The 14,921-nt window shown below is 37.0% G+C and overlaps 1 pseudogene; it reads right to left on the minus strand.

Moving 5' to 3' along the window:
• LOC102268882 (phosphomannomutase 2-like) overlaps window positions 1-10,489 on the minus strand; it is a 36,437-nt pseudogene extending 25,948 nt beyond the window's left edge.
• Window positions 10,490-14,921: the final 4,432 nt, after the last annotated feature.

Here is a 14,921-nt window from a genome sequence, read left to right on the forward strand (position 1 = left end):
TATCTAATGCTTTTGGAGGGTGGCGCTTGACTTTAGAATAATCACCTTTAGAGAAAAATAAGTTTCTTAAAAAATTAACAGGCCTCTTGGCCAGAAGATGATGCAAATCACCTAAGCTTTTGCATATGATAAGTTTGCAGGAAGAAAGCCTGGCTTACTGCATGACTCTACCCCTTCCTCCATTTTCCTCTATGCATAACTTAAGGTATAAAAACTACTTTGGAAAATAAAGTGCGGGCTTTGTTCACCGAAACTTGGTCTCCCCATGTCATTCTTTCTCTCACCTTCTGGCTGAATTATTCAGCCTCTTTTCTCCACTGAATTTCCTCACTGAGCTATCCTTATTTAACCACTCTTTATATCTTTAATTAACATTTAAATAAGCTTTTGTTTCCTGATCGCTGAAGCCGTCTCCCCTTCGAATTCCCTGGATCCACTGGGGCTGGTCCCCGGCACTTTATAATAACTATAAATGGAATTTTCCTTTAAAAATTTGAATCACTCTGCTACACACCTGAAACGTAATATTACATCAAGAATACCTCAATTAAAAAAAAGAAGTGCTGATATTGCCTGAGTGTTTAATCATAAAGGGTAAATAAACATATAAGAAAAATTTTAATCAAATATATAAAAGAAAATAGTGACTTTCCTGGCAGTCCAGTAGTTAGGACTTTTCCTTCCAATGCAGAGGATGAGGTTCAATTCCTGGTGGGAGAGCTAAACTCTACACAGCTTGGGACTAAAAAAACAGAAAGAACATAAAACAGAAGCAATATTGTAACATTCAATAAAGTCTTTAAAAATGGTCCACATTAAAAAAAATCTTAAGAAAATATATGAAAGAGAAAACAAAGAAATGCACAAGTTAACCTTCTCCAATTAAATATAAATGAATAGATAACATTAGGTATGGTATTTAAAAAATTTAATGAGCAGAGAGCATGAACACTGACAGAAAAGACACAAACCAGTTTGTCCAATGGGAGCTAATCCACTCTTTAGTATACCTGGATATGGTATTTCCCTCCTCTTCAGTTCAGTTCAGTCACTCAGTCGTGTCCGACTCTTTGCGATCCCATGAATCGCAGCACGCCAGGCCTCCCTGGCCATCACCAACTCCCAGAGTTCACTCAAACTCATGTCCATCGAGTCAGTGATGCCACCCAGCCATCTCATCCTCTGTCGCCCACTTCTCCTCCTGCCCCCAATCCCTTCCAGCATCACAGTCTTTTCCAATGAGTCAACTCTTCGCATGAGGTGACCAAAGTACTGGAGTTTCAGCTTTATCATCATTCCTTCCAAAGAACACCCAGGACTGATCTCCTTCAGAATGGACTGGTTGGATCTCCTTACAGTCCAAGGGACTCTCAAGAGTCTTCTCTAATACCACAGTTCAAAAGCATCAATTCTAGGGCACTCAGCTTTCTTCACAGTCCAACTCTCACACCCATACATAACTACTGGAAAAACCATAGCCTTGACTAGATGGACCTTTGTTGGCAAAATAATGTCTCTGCTTTTGAATATGCTGTAGATACCAATTTATTTTTACTTATCTGAAAATGTTTGGGATAATTTCAGTCTCTACTTTCAAGAATTAAATTCTTGACACTCAGTGTCTTCTTTATTTAGCTCACTATTCTATTCTTCTAGGCCAGGTGTTAAGTCATCTACTTAGACTTTGAACTTTCAGCAGTTTTTAATAATGCTGACTTTTCAGAGTTTTTCACTGTAATTTAAATTACAATTTTCATCAATATTTCTTTTCTGTATTATATTGTGCTTAGTGATATTAGGAAATATAATTACTCTTTGGTTGAAAAATGCATGGTCCAGTAAATATGAAAAAAATTTTATTCTGCTCTGTCAAAAATAGCTTTCAAAATAGAGCTAAAAATATAGATTTTTTTTTCAAAATACTTTTATGCTTCATGAAATGATGTCTACGTGTATTTTCTCTTTTTTACTAACAAAATCATCTGTTGACATGTTTTCAATATGACAATATTTTGTGAAAGTTTGTGTTTCTTTAATAAAAGAGAAATCATATTATTTAGAAAATAGTAAATTTATAAGCTGTAACTTTAAACAATGAAAGAATAATTTCAATTGACCAATTTAACAGTTTTCAATACTGTTATCATTGAATTAATTACTTCTATTAAAATAACTGCTATTAAAGACTATATATATATATAAACATTTCAACTTAAATTCTATACTTTTTCTTAATAAAATAATAGATTAACTAAAAGTTTAATTAAAATATTTAATGAGCATATGATTTTTTCAATTTGTCTGCAACCCCATTCACTCATCCAGTTCTAAAATAAAATCGAATCTGGGGCAAGTCTTAGACCACAGGTGGAGGAGGAATAGGAAGCAGGTCCATAAAGCTTTAGCTGGGGAAAATCTGGTGTGAGGCAATACCACTCCTGCCATAGAGAACCAGTGTAGGGAGCTCATGTGTATTTCTCTAAAGCAAAGGCAATGAAGTGGAATTTGTACCCGGGATTGAAAATATGGAAAGAGCTACTGGTAGCAAGGAAGACTCAGTCACCAACACATGTAGGAGTCAAGATGTTTATGAAGATGAAGACAATGGCAGACAAATATCCCCAAAACGTTGCTCAAGCAGTAAAAAAAAATAAAATAAAATAAAATCAACATATAATGAATAAAATCATAGGTATATTGAAGTTAAAGAAGTGAAGTTGCTCAGTCGTCTGACTCTTTGCGACCCCATGGATCAGGCTCCTCCCGTGGGATTTTCCAAGCAAGAGTACTGGGGTGGGTTGCCATTTCCTTCTCCAGAGGATCTTCCCCACCCAGGGATCGAACCCGGGTCTCCCACATTGTAGGCAAACACTTTACCGTCTGAGCCATCAGGTATATTAAGTCACTGTAACGAATCAGAATGACTATGGAGCTAGCTGACTTTTTAGTGTTAAATTGCTTTAAAATATAAACCTGTTAAATGGACTATGCCAGTTAAAAATGAGATGGTCAGATATAGGATCATAGAAAAAGCATTTAGAATTTCAGAGTAAAAAGTAAACAATGTCCACTCTAGAGATTCTTAGAAAAAGGAGAATTTGTCCTCTTATTTAAGCTGTTTAGATCATGAACAAGTTCCACACAATCATAGTGATGGTTTTAGCAACCTATTTTAACCTCCCTTAAATAATGAGAGTCTGACCAGGACAAGTTCATTACAACTCACCAAATCTTCGCATGCATTTCAACATTTCTCAGTCCTCTGCCAGCTAGGCAATGTGACTTATTCTGGGCCAGTTGTTTGTGAGCAGTGATGTGTGTCACTTTCAACTGTATTTTTTAACATTGGATGTATATTCCTCCACCTCTCCTAGAAAGAAATGAACCCTAGTTAAAGTAAGTCACTGAGGTTTTAGGGGTTTTATGTGACAGGTATCCCAGATTTTCTAAATTTTGCTCTAGGCCACTTTGCTTTTGCAAAAGACCTACATTAGTACCTATTTTCACTATCCTAAAGCAATCCAAAGAGGATTTTGGCTTTTATAGAAAAAGTAAAAATAGCATTTTTCATGTGTTCTGTAGACAGTCTTTGAAGATGGGAGTATGCACCCTGAGCTGTGAGAGTGGCGCCATCCAGCCCCTTCTTGGGGAACTGCACTCAACATCTCAGCATCAAGGCGCCTTGCCATTGAGCTGCGTCTGTGATCATCTGTGATTTATCAGGATTTTTGTGTGTGTGTGTGCACTGGTTAGATGTGTCCTACAGTGACTGCTTCTTTGTTTTATGTCATTGCAGATTTGAAACATTTTATATAGTAGGAGAAACCTATACCACAGTGTATAGTGGCCTATCTGCCTAGTGTGCTAATTTACATTATTATAATTTCATATTCACCAAATAAAAAATATAATTTTGCTCCACATATAATTATTTAAGTAATTAATTTAATAGTAATAATTATCTCAAAATAAGGTGTTGATCAGGCTATGAAGATTCTTGTAAATGTGACAGGTACATGACTTATTGTCAATTCAATACACTGGTAGTAAATTTTTATGCATATCAGTTTTCTTATTTTGGTTAGTTTTAGTCTTTCAAAAAGATAACTATTTCTCCTATATAAAATATAAAGTTTTAGAGCCTAAAATACTGAGTTTGTTTATCAATAGTACTGGACCTTGTATACACAGAGGCTCACCTCCATCGTGGTAAAATCTTTTTACACACTTTCACTCTCCCATTGCTGCATGCATTTTTCATTTAATAGCTTTTCACTATATACATTTAGAAAAGCATTTGTTAAAGTCATAGAAGGATGTATAAAGATAAAAATAAATAACATTTTCTTTTTATCCAAGTAGAACTAAATATTATTTAACTGAGCTTAGGAGTTTAGTTTCTTGCCCTCAAATGCTATAAAAGCACCAACCTCAGAAATGATGCAAGTGCATAACATCACAGTTCATCTTTATGTTTAACCTTTTTTCTCAGTACACTTTAAGTACATTTTTACATGTTCTGTTTTTGGTTCAAATAGAATTTTCAGTAACTCAATGCTCAGGATTCTCTTTTCTAAGCCAACCATCTCTTTTAGCCTTCTTTATATATCTTATTTTCCAGACCATTTAGTATTACCATCACTCATGGCTGAGCTCTGGATTCTTTCCAGAGTTTTCTTTAAAATTTATACCATCAAATTCTCAGAATAATTTAAACTTGATACACACACAAAAAAATCCGTGTTTACTGACATACTTGCCACTCAATGGCCCAACACTATTTTTCCAGGTAGAAATAAGGCCTAAGAAATACTATCATTTCACAAATAAGATGCCTTGCTTTCAAAAAGTAGTTCCTATAACAAGGTGCTGAGATCACAGTATTACAGTGCATTTAAATATCTTTATGTTTTCCCACTGACATCAAAGTGAATTCAAAGTATTGAAATCTGGTGATCTTGCCCATTTATTAAATTTGGCTTGTGTTTATAGAGATGCTAAGTAACTGCAAAATACTAGGGACTTCCCTGGTGGTCCTGCAGTTAATAACCCACCGTCCAATACAGTGGATGCAAGTTCAATCCCTGGTGATCCCAGGTAGGGTAACTAAGATCCCAGATGTCATGGGGCAACTAAGCCTGTACTCCTCAATTACTGAGTTCCCACACTCTAGTATTCCCAGGTTGCACTAATGGTAAAGAACCCACCTGCCAATACAGGAGACTTAAGAGATGTGAGTTTGATCCCTGGGTTGGGAAGATACCCTGGAGAAGGACATGGCAACCCACTCAAATATTCTTGCCTGGAAAATCCCACAGATAGAGGAGCCTGGCAGGTTATAGTCCATGAGTCACACAGAGTCAGACACAACTGAAGTGACTTGTACACACACACACACACACACACACACACACACACACTCTCTAGACACCAAGGGCCACAAGAAAGATTCTGTGTGCAGCAACTAAGACCCTACTGTGCCAAATAAATAAACATATATAGATAGATAGATATATTTAAAGTAAAGAAAAATGCAAGATACTCAATTTTAAGTATGATTTTTATTCTACATAGCTTGAATACTATTTTTAGTATAATCTTAAGCTTTTTTTAAAATAAACTAGTTTACTTATTTTTTTGAAATAATTACTCTTCTTGATTTGAAGTCCTTAGTCAGATTTATGTTTTCATGTTAAATATTTCTTACTTTAATTTTCTGTAAAAATGTATAGCATAGATAGTAAGTTTTGAATTGTTAACACATTCTTAAAATTACATGCTTTTTTATTTGTCAGAATCAAACTTTTGTAAATAACTAGGCCCCAAGATAAAGTCCTACACAATTCTCAGCCTTGGATTAATAGGCCACACATACTTGAAATTAAGTGTCAAGTCTATATGCTAATTACCTAGTAAACTTTTTAGAAGGTGATTCTCATATTACTGTGCCCCTTATGTCCTAAGAATATGTTCCCAGATGCCAAAATAGTGTTTCCCCAAGTTTTCTTGCAAAACATTAGCTTCTCAACATGTTTCATTAGAAATAGTCTCCAAGGTCAATTAAGTTTGGGAAAGAGGGTGTGCAAAATGCCACTTAAGAGATTTAAACTGTCCATTAATATATTCAAGAGTCTGAGGAATACTTAAGCAAATAACCTACTTAAATTTGTCAACTACGTGGACCACATAGCTGTCTATGTGTATGTACATGTATAAATATGTATATGCACAAAGTCTATTGATATTCTCTGGAACTAGTGCCAAGTGTGTTCTAAAACAGCTACTTGCAAAATGTTTCTCTAGACCAGTGATTCTCAACCTCAGCACTGTGTACATTTGTGGGTGAATAGTCCTTGGCTGGGGACAGGGCCTGCTGTCTGGTATCTAATGCTTAGCTGCTTCCCAAGTTTTACTCACCAGATGCCAGTATTAATAAAAAATATCTCCCGACATTGCCAAATGTACTCTCAGGGGCAAATTTGCTCCCATTTTATATCTACAGGTAGTAGTTTTCCATTCAGATTTGAACTTACTGAAGGTACTTCAGAGTGTTACAGTAAGGTATGTATTTGGGCAGAAGGGCTGAGGAAAAAAGAAGGTAGAGAAAGTTAAATACTCATAGTGTTGGTAGCCTAGTTCTAAGGCTGCTGGTTCAGAGGAATGAAGTAGGTGATTCTTTGCTCTTAATGTGTGTACAACTTGCTTATCTGAATCTGTTTCACTTGATTACTCAGAGTATGGAAAATCTTTTTTTTTTCTTTTTTTTTATTTCTTAAGCTTTATATTTTTACTCACTCTCTTACATTCCAAATATTTAAGGACTTCTTTGACCTCTTTCTAACTCACTTCTACAGTCTATGTGGATAATCTCTACTACTGTCATGGGTTCAAATAAGACCACTATCTGATACATTTAAATTAGTGTCACCAATCCTGACTTTTATCCAGAAATTTCCATTGGAGTTGAAAAAGTCAAACTCAATATCTGACTCCCCTAAGCCAATCCTTCATCTTTAATCTGCTGAAGTATCATCATCCTCATGAGAAATGAGGAATGGGAAACTGTTTCAGGCTCTAGTCCATCCTCAACTGTTCCAGTTTGTCTTCACTTTCCCAGCTCCACATGGATCTCCCTAAAACTTCCTGCACTGCTGACTTCAGCCTCCAGTTCCACATGCAAAGATGGAAGACTTGCATGGGCTTAATCAGCTCCTACATTGTCTGAATTCAAGTCTTTGGAGAAGCTCCTCATATATTCCTCCTAGTGACCCTGTTTTTACAAGGAATCAGGAATCTCCTATCTTGGTTCTACCTTCTTTCATCATTTGCTTCTCCATAGAGGAGATGAATCAGCCAATCTAGTCTTCTTTTTTTCAGTGTTTTTTGTCTTTCCCTTTCATTTTTCATCCTGTTCTTTTTCAGGTCTTTACTGTTTCAATAATCCCCTATCTGGTCACCCAGTCACCAATCTCTTCTTTAATTCTTTGTTCACATGGTCTTCAGAGTTACCTTTCTAAAAAGTATCCACTCATTCATGTTTTGTTCATTCATGTGTAAAAAAATACTTCATGAACATTTGCTGTATTTCAGGGGTTGTAACAGACCTTAGAGACGAAGTGAGTAAGAGGACTAACATAACTCCTTCTCCTATAGAGTATACTTAGTAATGAAGGAAACAGACAAATAGTACAGAAGTTTAATAAAACAAGTATAAATAAGTGTTTGGAAAGAAATTAGCAAGATGAGGAAATGGTGTATAACTAGAGGAATGAGAAGAGGAACATTCTGGTTAACAGTGTTTGGGAAGACCTCTCGAAGAGTGATATTTGAGTTGAAGCCTGAATGGAGAACAGAAGCTAGTATCATTGAGGTTTGTTTGAAGGAACTGAAATGAACCACTGGGAGTGGTATATAAAGAATTTCTTACAGGGATTTGAGCTCACAGGATGTGAGAGCTGATTAAGCCTATATAAGACTTCTGTCTTTGCACGTGGGGCTGGAAATGGAAGTTGGTAGGCAGGAAGTCTGGAAGATAATGTGAAGTGGGAAGAGTGAGGACACAGTCGAACAAGTGAGGATGAACTGGAACCTGTGTCAGTTTCTTACCACCTTCAAACTATCAATCTTAATGGTTCAAGTGACTTTCTAGAAAAGTTGCAACCCTTGTCATGGAGCTAAACACACACCTCCTACAGGAGCAGAGGAAGCCAAAGGAGGAACTCATAGATTGTGAAGGAGTTAGAGGCCCTACTGCTGCTCAGTGCTATCAAGATGAGTCAGCCGAGAAACAAACACCTGTGTGAACTACAGCAGCACTGGCACACAGTTTTTTTGTATCAACTGAGTGTGAACAGAATGTATCTGTTGCTCCTCTTCTGCCTTTCAAATTTCATGCCAAATATTCTTTGTTTGCTTCTAATTTGGAATTATTTAAGGAAGAGAATTCAGGGAAATATGATTCCCATTTAACTAAGTTGACATAGTCTACTTCGCTAGCCAGGTGAAGAGTGGAAAAAGATGTATTCAAGTCATTGGGACTATATATGTGAAATCCCCGAGACACTAAAATGTTTGATGAACTGAGAATGAAAATGGTTGGACAATAATACAGGAGCAGAAGAGCATGAAGTGTAATTAAAGAGACAGCAGGGTTGAGATTCTGCTCCATTACATGGACTACTAGGTGGCAAATGGTCACCATTACCTTCAAGGTCTTCTGTTTCCTCTCGACAGTAAACCCAAGTTTCTTGCCTTTGCATTCTAGCTGCCAAAGGAAGGTTACAACATCTAACTAAATTGGGAATGCACAGAATGCTCTGAACACAAGTTGCAATCACCTAGAGAAAATAAAAATACCACTTTTGGGCCTCACTACAGATATTTTATTTTTAATTGGTGTGAGCTATGTTCCTGGAGTCTGCTGAACTAGAATGGCATTGAGATGGGTTCATACCAGGGTATGTGTGTACTTAGTCGCTCAATCGTGTCTGACTTTTTGCAACCTCATGGACTGCCAGGCTTCCCTGTCCATGGAATATTCCTGGCAAGAATACTGGAATGGATTGCTATTTTTTTCCTTCAGGGGATCTTCTCAAACCAGGGATCAAACCTATATCTCCTGCATTGGCAGGCAGATTCTTTACCACTGAGCCACCTGTGAAGTCCTTCACAGCAGGGCACTCGAGAATACTTGAGGATTTTCATTAGCAATTAGGTCCTGGAGAATGAAAAGTTAAGATAATAATTACTAAGACATATAATATTGAGTCTTTTTGTAGGATGGGGGCTTCCCTGGTACCTCAGTTGGTAAAGAATCTGCCTGCAATTCAGGAGACCCAGGTTTGATTCCTGGGTTGGGAAGATCCACTGGATAAGGGATAGGCTACCCACTCCAGCATTCTTAGACTTCCCTTGTGGCTCAGCTGGTAAAGAATCTGCCTGCAATGCAGAAGACCTGGGTTTGATCCCTGGGTTGGGATGATCCCCTGCAAAAGAGAATGGCTGCACAGTCCAGTATTCTGGCCTGGAGTATTTCATGGACTGTATAGTCCATGGGGTCACAAAGAGTCAGACATGGCTGAATAAGTTTCACTTTCACCTTTTGTAGGATAACACATTAGAATTTCAGGAGCACCTACTTGTATCTTTGTTTGAAATTAATTAATTTATTTTAATTGAGGCTAATTACTTTATAATATTGTAGTGGTTTTTGCCATACATTGACATGAATCAGCAATGGTGTACATGTGTTCCCAATCATGAACTCCCTCTCACCTCCCTCCCCATCCCATCCCTCAGGGTCATCCCAGGGCATCAGCCCTGAGCAACCTGTCTCATGCATCGACCTGGACTGGTGATCTGTCTCTCATATGATAATATACCTGTTTCAATATTATTCTTTCAAATAATCCCACCCTCTCCTTCTCCCACAGAGTCCAAAAGACTGTTTTATACATCTATGTCTCTTTTGCTGCCTTGCATATAGGGTCATCATTACCATCTTTCTAAATTCCATATATATGTGTTAATGTACTGTATTGGTATTTTTCTTTCTGACTTACTTCACTCTGTGTAACAGGCTCCAGTTTCATCCACCTCATCAGAACTGATTCAAATGCATTCTTTTTAATAGCTGAGTAATATTCCATTGTATATATGTACCACAGCTTTCTTATCCATTTGTCTGCTGATGGACAGCTTCCATGTCCCAGCTATTGTATACAGTGCTGCGATGAACATTGGAGTACACGTGTCTCTTTCAATTATGGTTTCCTCAGTGTGTATGCCCAGCAGTGGGATTGCTGGGTCATATGGCAGTTCCATTTCCAGTTTTTTAGGGAGTCTCCACACTGTTCCCCATAGTGGCTATACTAGTTTTCACTCCCACCAACACTGTAAGAGGGTTCCCTTTCTCCACACGCTCTCCAGCATTATTGTTTATAGACGTTTTGATAGCAGCCATTCTGACCAGCGTGAGATGGTACCTCATTGCGGTTTTGATTTGTGTTTCTCTGATAATGAATGATGTTGAGCATTTTTTCATGTGTTTGTTAGCCATCTGTGTGTCTTCTTTAAAAAATGTCTTTTTAGTTCTTTGGCCCATTTTTTGTTTGGGTCATTTATTTTTCTGGAATTGAGCTGCAGGAGCTGCTTGCATATTTTTGAGATTAATTCCTTGTCAGTTTCTTCATTTGCTATTATTTTCTCTAACTCTGAAGGCCATCTTTTCACTTTTCTTATAGTTTTCTTCATTGTGCAAAAGCTTTTAAGTTTAATTAGGTCCCATTTATTTATTTTTGCTTTTATTTCCAAAACTCTAGGAAGTAGGTCATAGAGGACCCTGCTGTGATTTATGTCAGAGAGTGTTTTGCCTATGTTTTCCTTTAGGAGTTTTATAGTTTCTGGTCTTACATTTAGATCTTTAATCTATTTTGAGTTTATTTTTGCGTATGGAGTTAGAAAGTGTTCTAGTTGTATTCTTTTACAAGTTGTTGACCAGTTTTTCCAGCACCACTTGTTAAAGAGATTGTTTTTTCTCCATTGTATATTCTGGCCTCCTTTGTCAAAGATAAGGTGTCCATAGGTGCGTGGATTTATCTCTGGGCTTTCTATTTTGTTCCATTGATCTATATTTCTGTCTTTATGCCAGTACCATACTGTCTTGATGACTGTAGCTTTGTAGTATAATCTGAAGTCAGGCAGGTTGATTCCTCCAGTTCCATTCTTCTTTCTCAAGATTGCTTTGGCTATTCGAGGTTTTTTTTGTATGTCCATACAAATTTTGAAATTATTTGTTCTGGTTCTCTGAAAAATACCGTTGGTAGCTTGATAGGGATTGCACTGAATCTATAGATTGCTTTGAGTAGTATACTTATTTTCACGGTATTGATACTTCCAATCCATGAACATGGTATATTTCTCCATCTATTTGTGTCATCTTTGATTTCTTTCATCAGTGTTTTATAGTTTTCTATATAGGCTCCAAAATCACTACAGATGGTGACTGCAGCCATGAAATTAAAAGACGCTTACTCCTTGGAAGGAAAGTTATGACCAACCTAGATAGCATATTCAAAAGCAGAGACATTACATTGCCAACAAAGGTTTGTCTAGTCAAGGCTATGGTTTTACCTGTGGTCATGTATGGATGTGAGAGTTGGACTGTGAAGAAGGCTGAGTGCCGAAGAATTGATGCTTTTGAACTGTGGTATTGGAGAAGACTCTTGAGAGTCCCTTGGACTGCAAGGAGATCTAACCAGTCCATTCTGAAGGAGATCAGCCCTGGGATTTCTTTGGAGGGACTGATGCTAAAGCTGAAACTCCAGTACTTTGGCCACTTCATGAGAAGAGTTGACTCATTGGAAAAGACTCTGATGCTGGGAAGGATTGGGGGCAGGAGGAGAAGGGGACGACAGAGGATGAGATGGCTGGATGGCATCACTTACTCGATGGACTTGAGTCTCAGTGAACTCTAGGAGTTGGTGATGGACAGGGAGGCCTGGCGTGCTGCGATTCATGGTGTCGCAAAGAGTCGGACATGACTGGGTGACTGACCTGATCTGATCTGTTCTGATGTAGAGGGTCGTGTCATCCGCAAACAGTGAGAGTTTTACTTCTTCTTTTCCAATCTGGATTCTTTTTATTTTTTTTTCTTCTCTGATTGCTTGTGGCTAAACTTCCAAAACTATGTTGAATAGAGTGGTGAGAGTGGGCACCCTTGTCTTGTTCCTGACTTTAGGGGAAATGCTTTCAATTTTTCACCACTGAGGATAATGTTTGCTGTGGGTTTATCATATATGGCTTTTATTATGTTGAGGTATGTTCCTTCTATTCCTGCTTTCTGGAAAGTTTTTATCATAAATGGATGTTGAATTTTGTCAAAGGCTTTTTCTGCATCTATTGAGATAACCCTATGGTTTTCATCTCTCAATTTGTTAATGTGGTGTACCACACTGATTGATTTGCAGATATTAAAAAATCCTTGCATCCCTGGGATAAAGCCCACTTGGTCATGATGTATGATCTTTTTAATATGTTGTTGGAGTCTATTTGCTAGAATTTTATTAAGGATTTTTGCATCTATGTTCATTAGTGATATTGGCCTGTAGTTTTCTTTTTTTGTGGCATCTTTGTCTGGTTTCGGTATTAGGGTGATGGTGGCCTCATATAATGAGTTTGGAAGTCTACTGTCTTCTGAAATTTTCCAGAAGAGTGTGAGTAGGATAGATGTTAGCTCTTCTCTAAATGCAGCTGTGTAGCCATCTGGTCCTGGGCTTTTGTTTGTTGGAAGATTTCTGATCACAGTTTTGATTCCCGTGCTTGTGATGGGTCTGTTAAGATTTTCTATTTCTTCCTGGTTCAATTTTGGAATGTTATACTTTTCTAAGAATTTGTCCATTTCTTCCAAGTTGTCCATTTTATTGGCATGTAATTGCTGATAGTAGTCTCTTATGATCCTTTGTATTTGTGTGTTGTCTGTTTTGATTTTTCCATTTTCATTTCTAATTGTGTTGATTTGATTTTTCTCCCTTTTTTTCTTGATGAGTCTGGCTAATGGTTTGTCTATTTTACTTATCTTCTCAAAGAACCAGCTTTTAGCTTTGATGACTTTGGCTATGGTTTCCTTTGTTTCTTTCTCATTTATTTCTGCCCTAATTTTTGTGATTTATTTCCTTCTACTAACCCTGGGGTTCTTCATTTCTTCCTTTTCTAGTTGCTTTAGGTGTAGAGTTAGGTAATATATTTGATTTTTCTCTTGTTTCTTGAGATGAGCTTGTACTGCTATGAACCTTCCCCCTTAGCACTGCTTTTACTAAGTCCCAGAGGTTTTGGGTTGTTGTGTTTTCATTTTCATTCATTTCTATGCATATTTTGATTTGTTTTTTGATTTCTTCTGTGATTTATTGGTTATTCAGAAGTGTGTTGATTAGCCTCCAAATGTTTTTATTTTTAATAGTTTTTTTCCCCCCCTGTATTTGATATCTAATCTTAATGCATTGTGATCACAAAAGATTCTTGGAATGATTCCAATTTTTTTTTTTTTTTTTTTTAACCAAGGCTAGATTTATGGCCCAGGATGTGATCTATCCTGGAGAAGGTTCCACGTGCACTTGAGAAAAAGGTGAAATTCATTGTTTTGGGTTAAATATCCTATAGATATCAATTAGGTCTAACTGGTCCATTGTATCATTTAAAGTTTGTATTTCCTTGCTAATTTTCTGTTTAGTTGATCTATCCATAGGTGTGAGTATGGTATTAAAGTCTCCCACTATTATTGTGTTACTGTTAATTTCCCCTTTCACACTTGTTAGCATTTGCCTTACATATTGTGGTCGTCCTATGTTGGGTGCATATATATTTATGATTGTTATATATTTTTCTTGGATTGATCTTTTATCATTATGTGGTGTCCTTCTTTGTGTCTTTTCATGGTCTTTATTTCAAAATCTATTTTATCTGTATGAGTATTGCTACTCCTGCTTTCTTTTGGTCTCCATTTGCCTGAAAAAGCTTTTTCCAGCCCTTCACTTTCAGTCTGTATGTGTCCCTTATTTTGAGGTGGGTCTCCTGTAGACAACATATATAAGGGTCTTGTTTTTGTATCCATTCAGCCAGTCTTTGTCTTTTGGTTGGGGCATTCAACCCATTTACATTTAAGATAATTATTGATAAGTATGATCACATTGCCATTTATTTTGTTGTTTTGGGTTCAAGTTTATACACCTTTTCTGTGTTTCCTGTCTAGAGAAGATCCTTTAGCATTTGTTGAAGAGCTGTTTTGGTGGTGCTGAATTTCTCTCAGCTTTTCCTTGTCTGTAAAGCTTTTGATTTCTCCTTCATATTTTAATGAGAAATATGGGTCCTTTCTGGGTTCAGTAATTTGGGTTGAAGATTTTTCTCTCTCATCACTTTAAGTATGTTCTGTCATTCCCTTCTGGCCTGAAGAGTTTCTATTGAAAGATCAGCTGTTATCCTTATGGGAATCCCCTTGTGTGTTATTTGTTGTTTTTCCCTTGCTGCTTTTAATATTTGTTCTTTGTTTTTGATCTTTGTTAATTTGATTAATATGTGTCTTGGGGTGTTTTGCCTTGGATTTATCATGTTTGGGACTCTCTGGGTTTCTTGGACTTGGGTGGCTATTTCCTTCTCCATTTTGGGGAAGTTTTCACCTATTATCTCCTCAAGTATTTTCTCATGGCTTTTCTTTTTTGTCTTCTCTTCTGGGACTCCTATGATTTGAATGTTGGGGCATTTAACATTGTCCCAGAGGTCTCTGAGGTTGCCCTCATTTCTTTTAATGCTTTTTTCTTTTTCCCTCTCTGCTTTCATTTATTCCCACCATTCTATCTTCCACCTCACTTATCCTATCCTCTGCCTCAGTTATTTTTCTGTTGGTTCCCTCCAGAGTTTTTTTGATCTCA

The sequence above is a fragment of the Bos mutus genome, chromosome 1 (genome assembly GCF_027580195.1).
Source record: "Bos mutus isolate GX-2022 chromosome 1, NWIPB_WYAK_1.1, whole genome shotgun sequence".
Lineage (NCBI taxonomy): Eukaryota > Metazoa > Chordata > Mammalia > Artiodactyla > Bovidae > Bos > Bos mutus.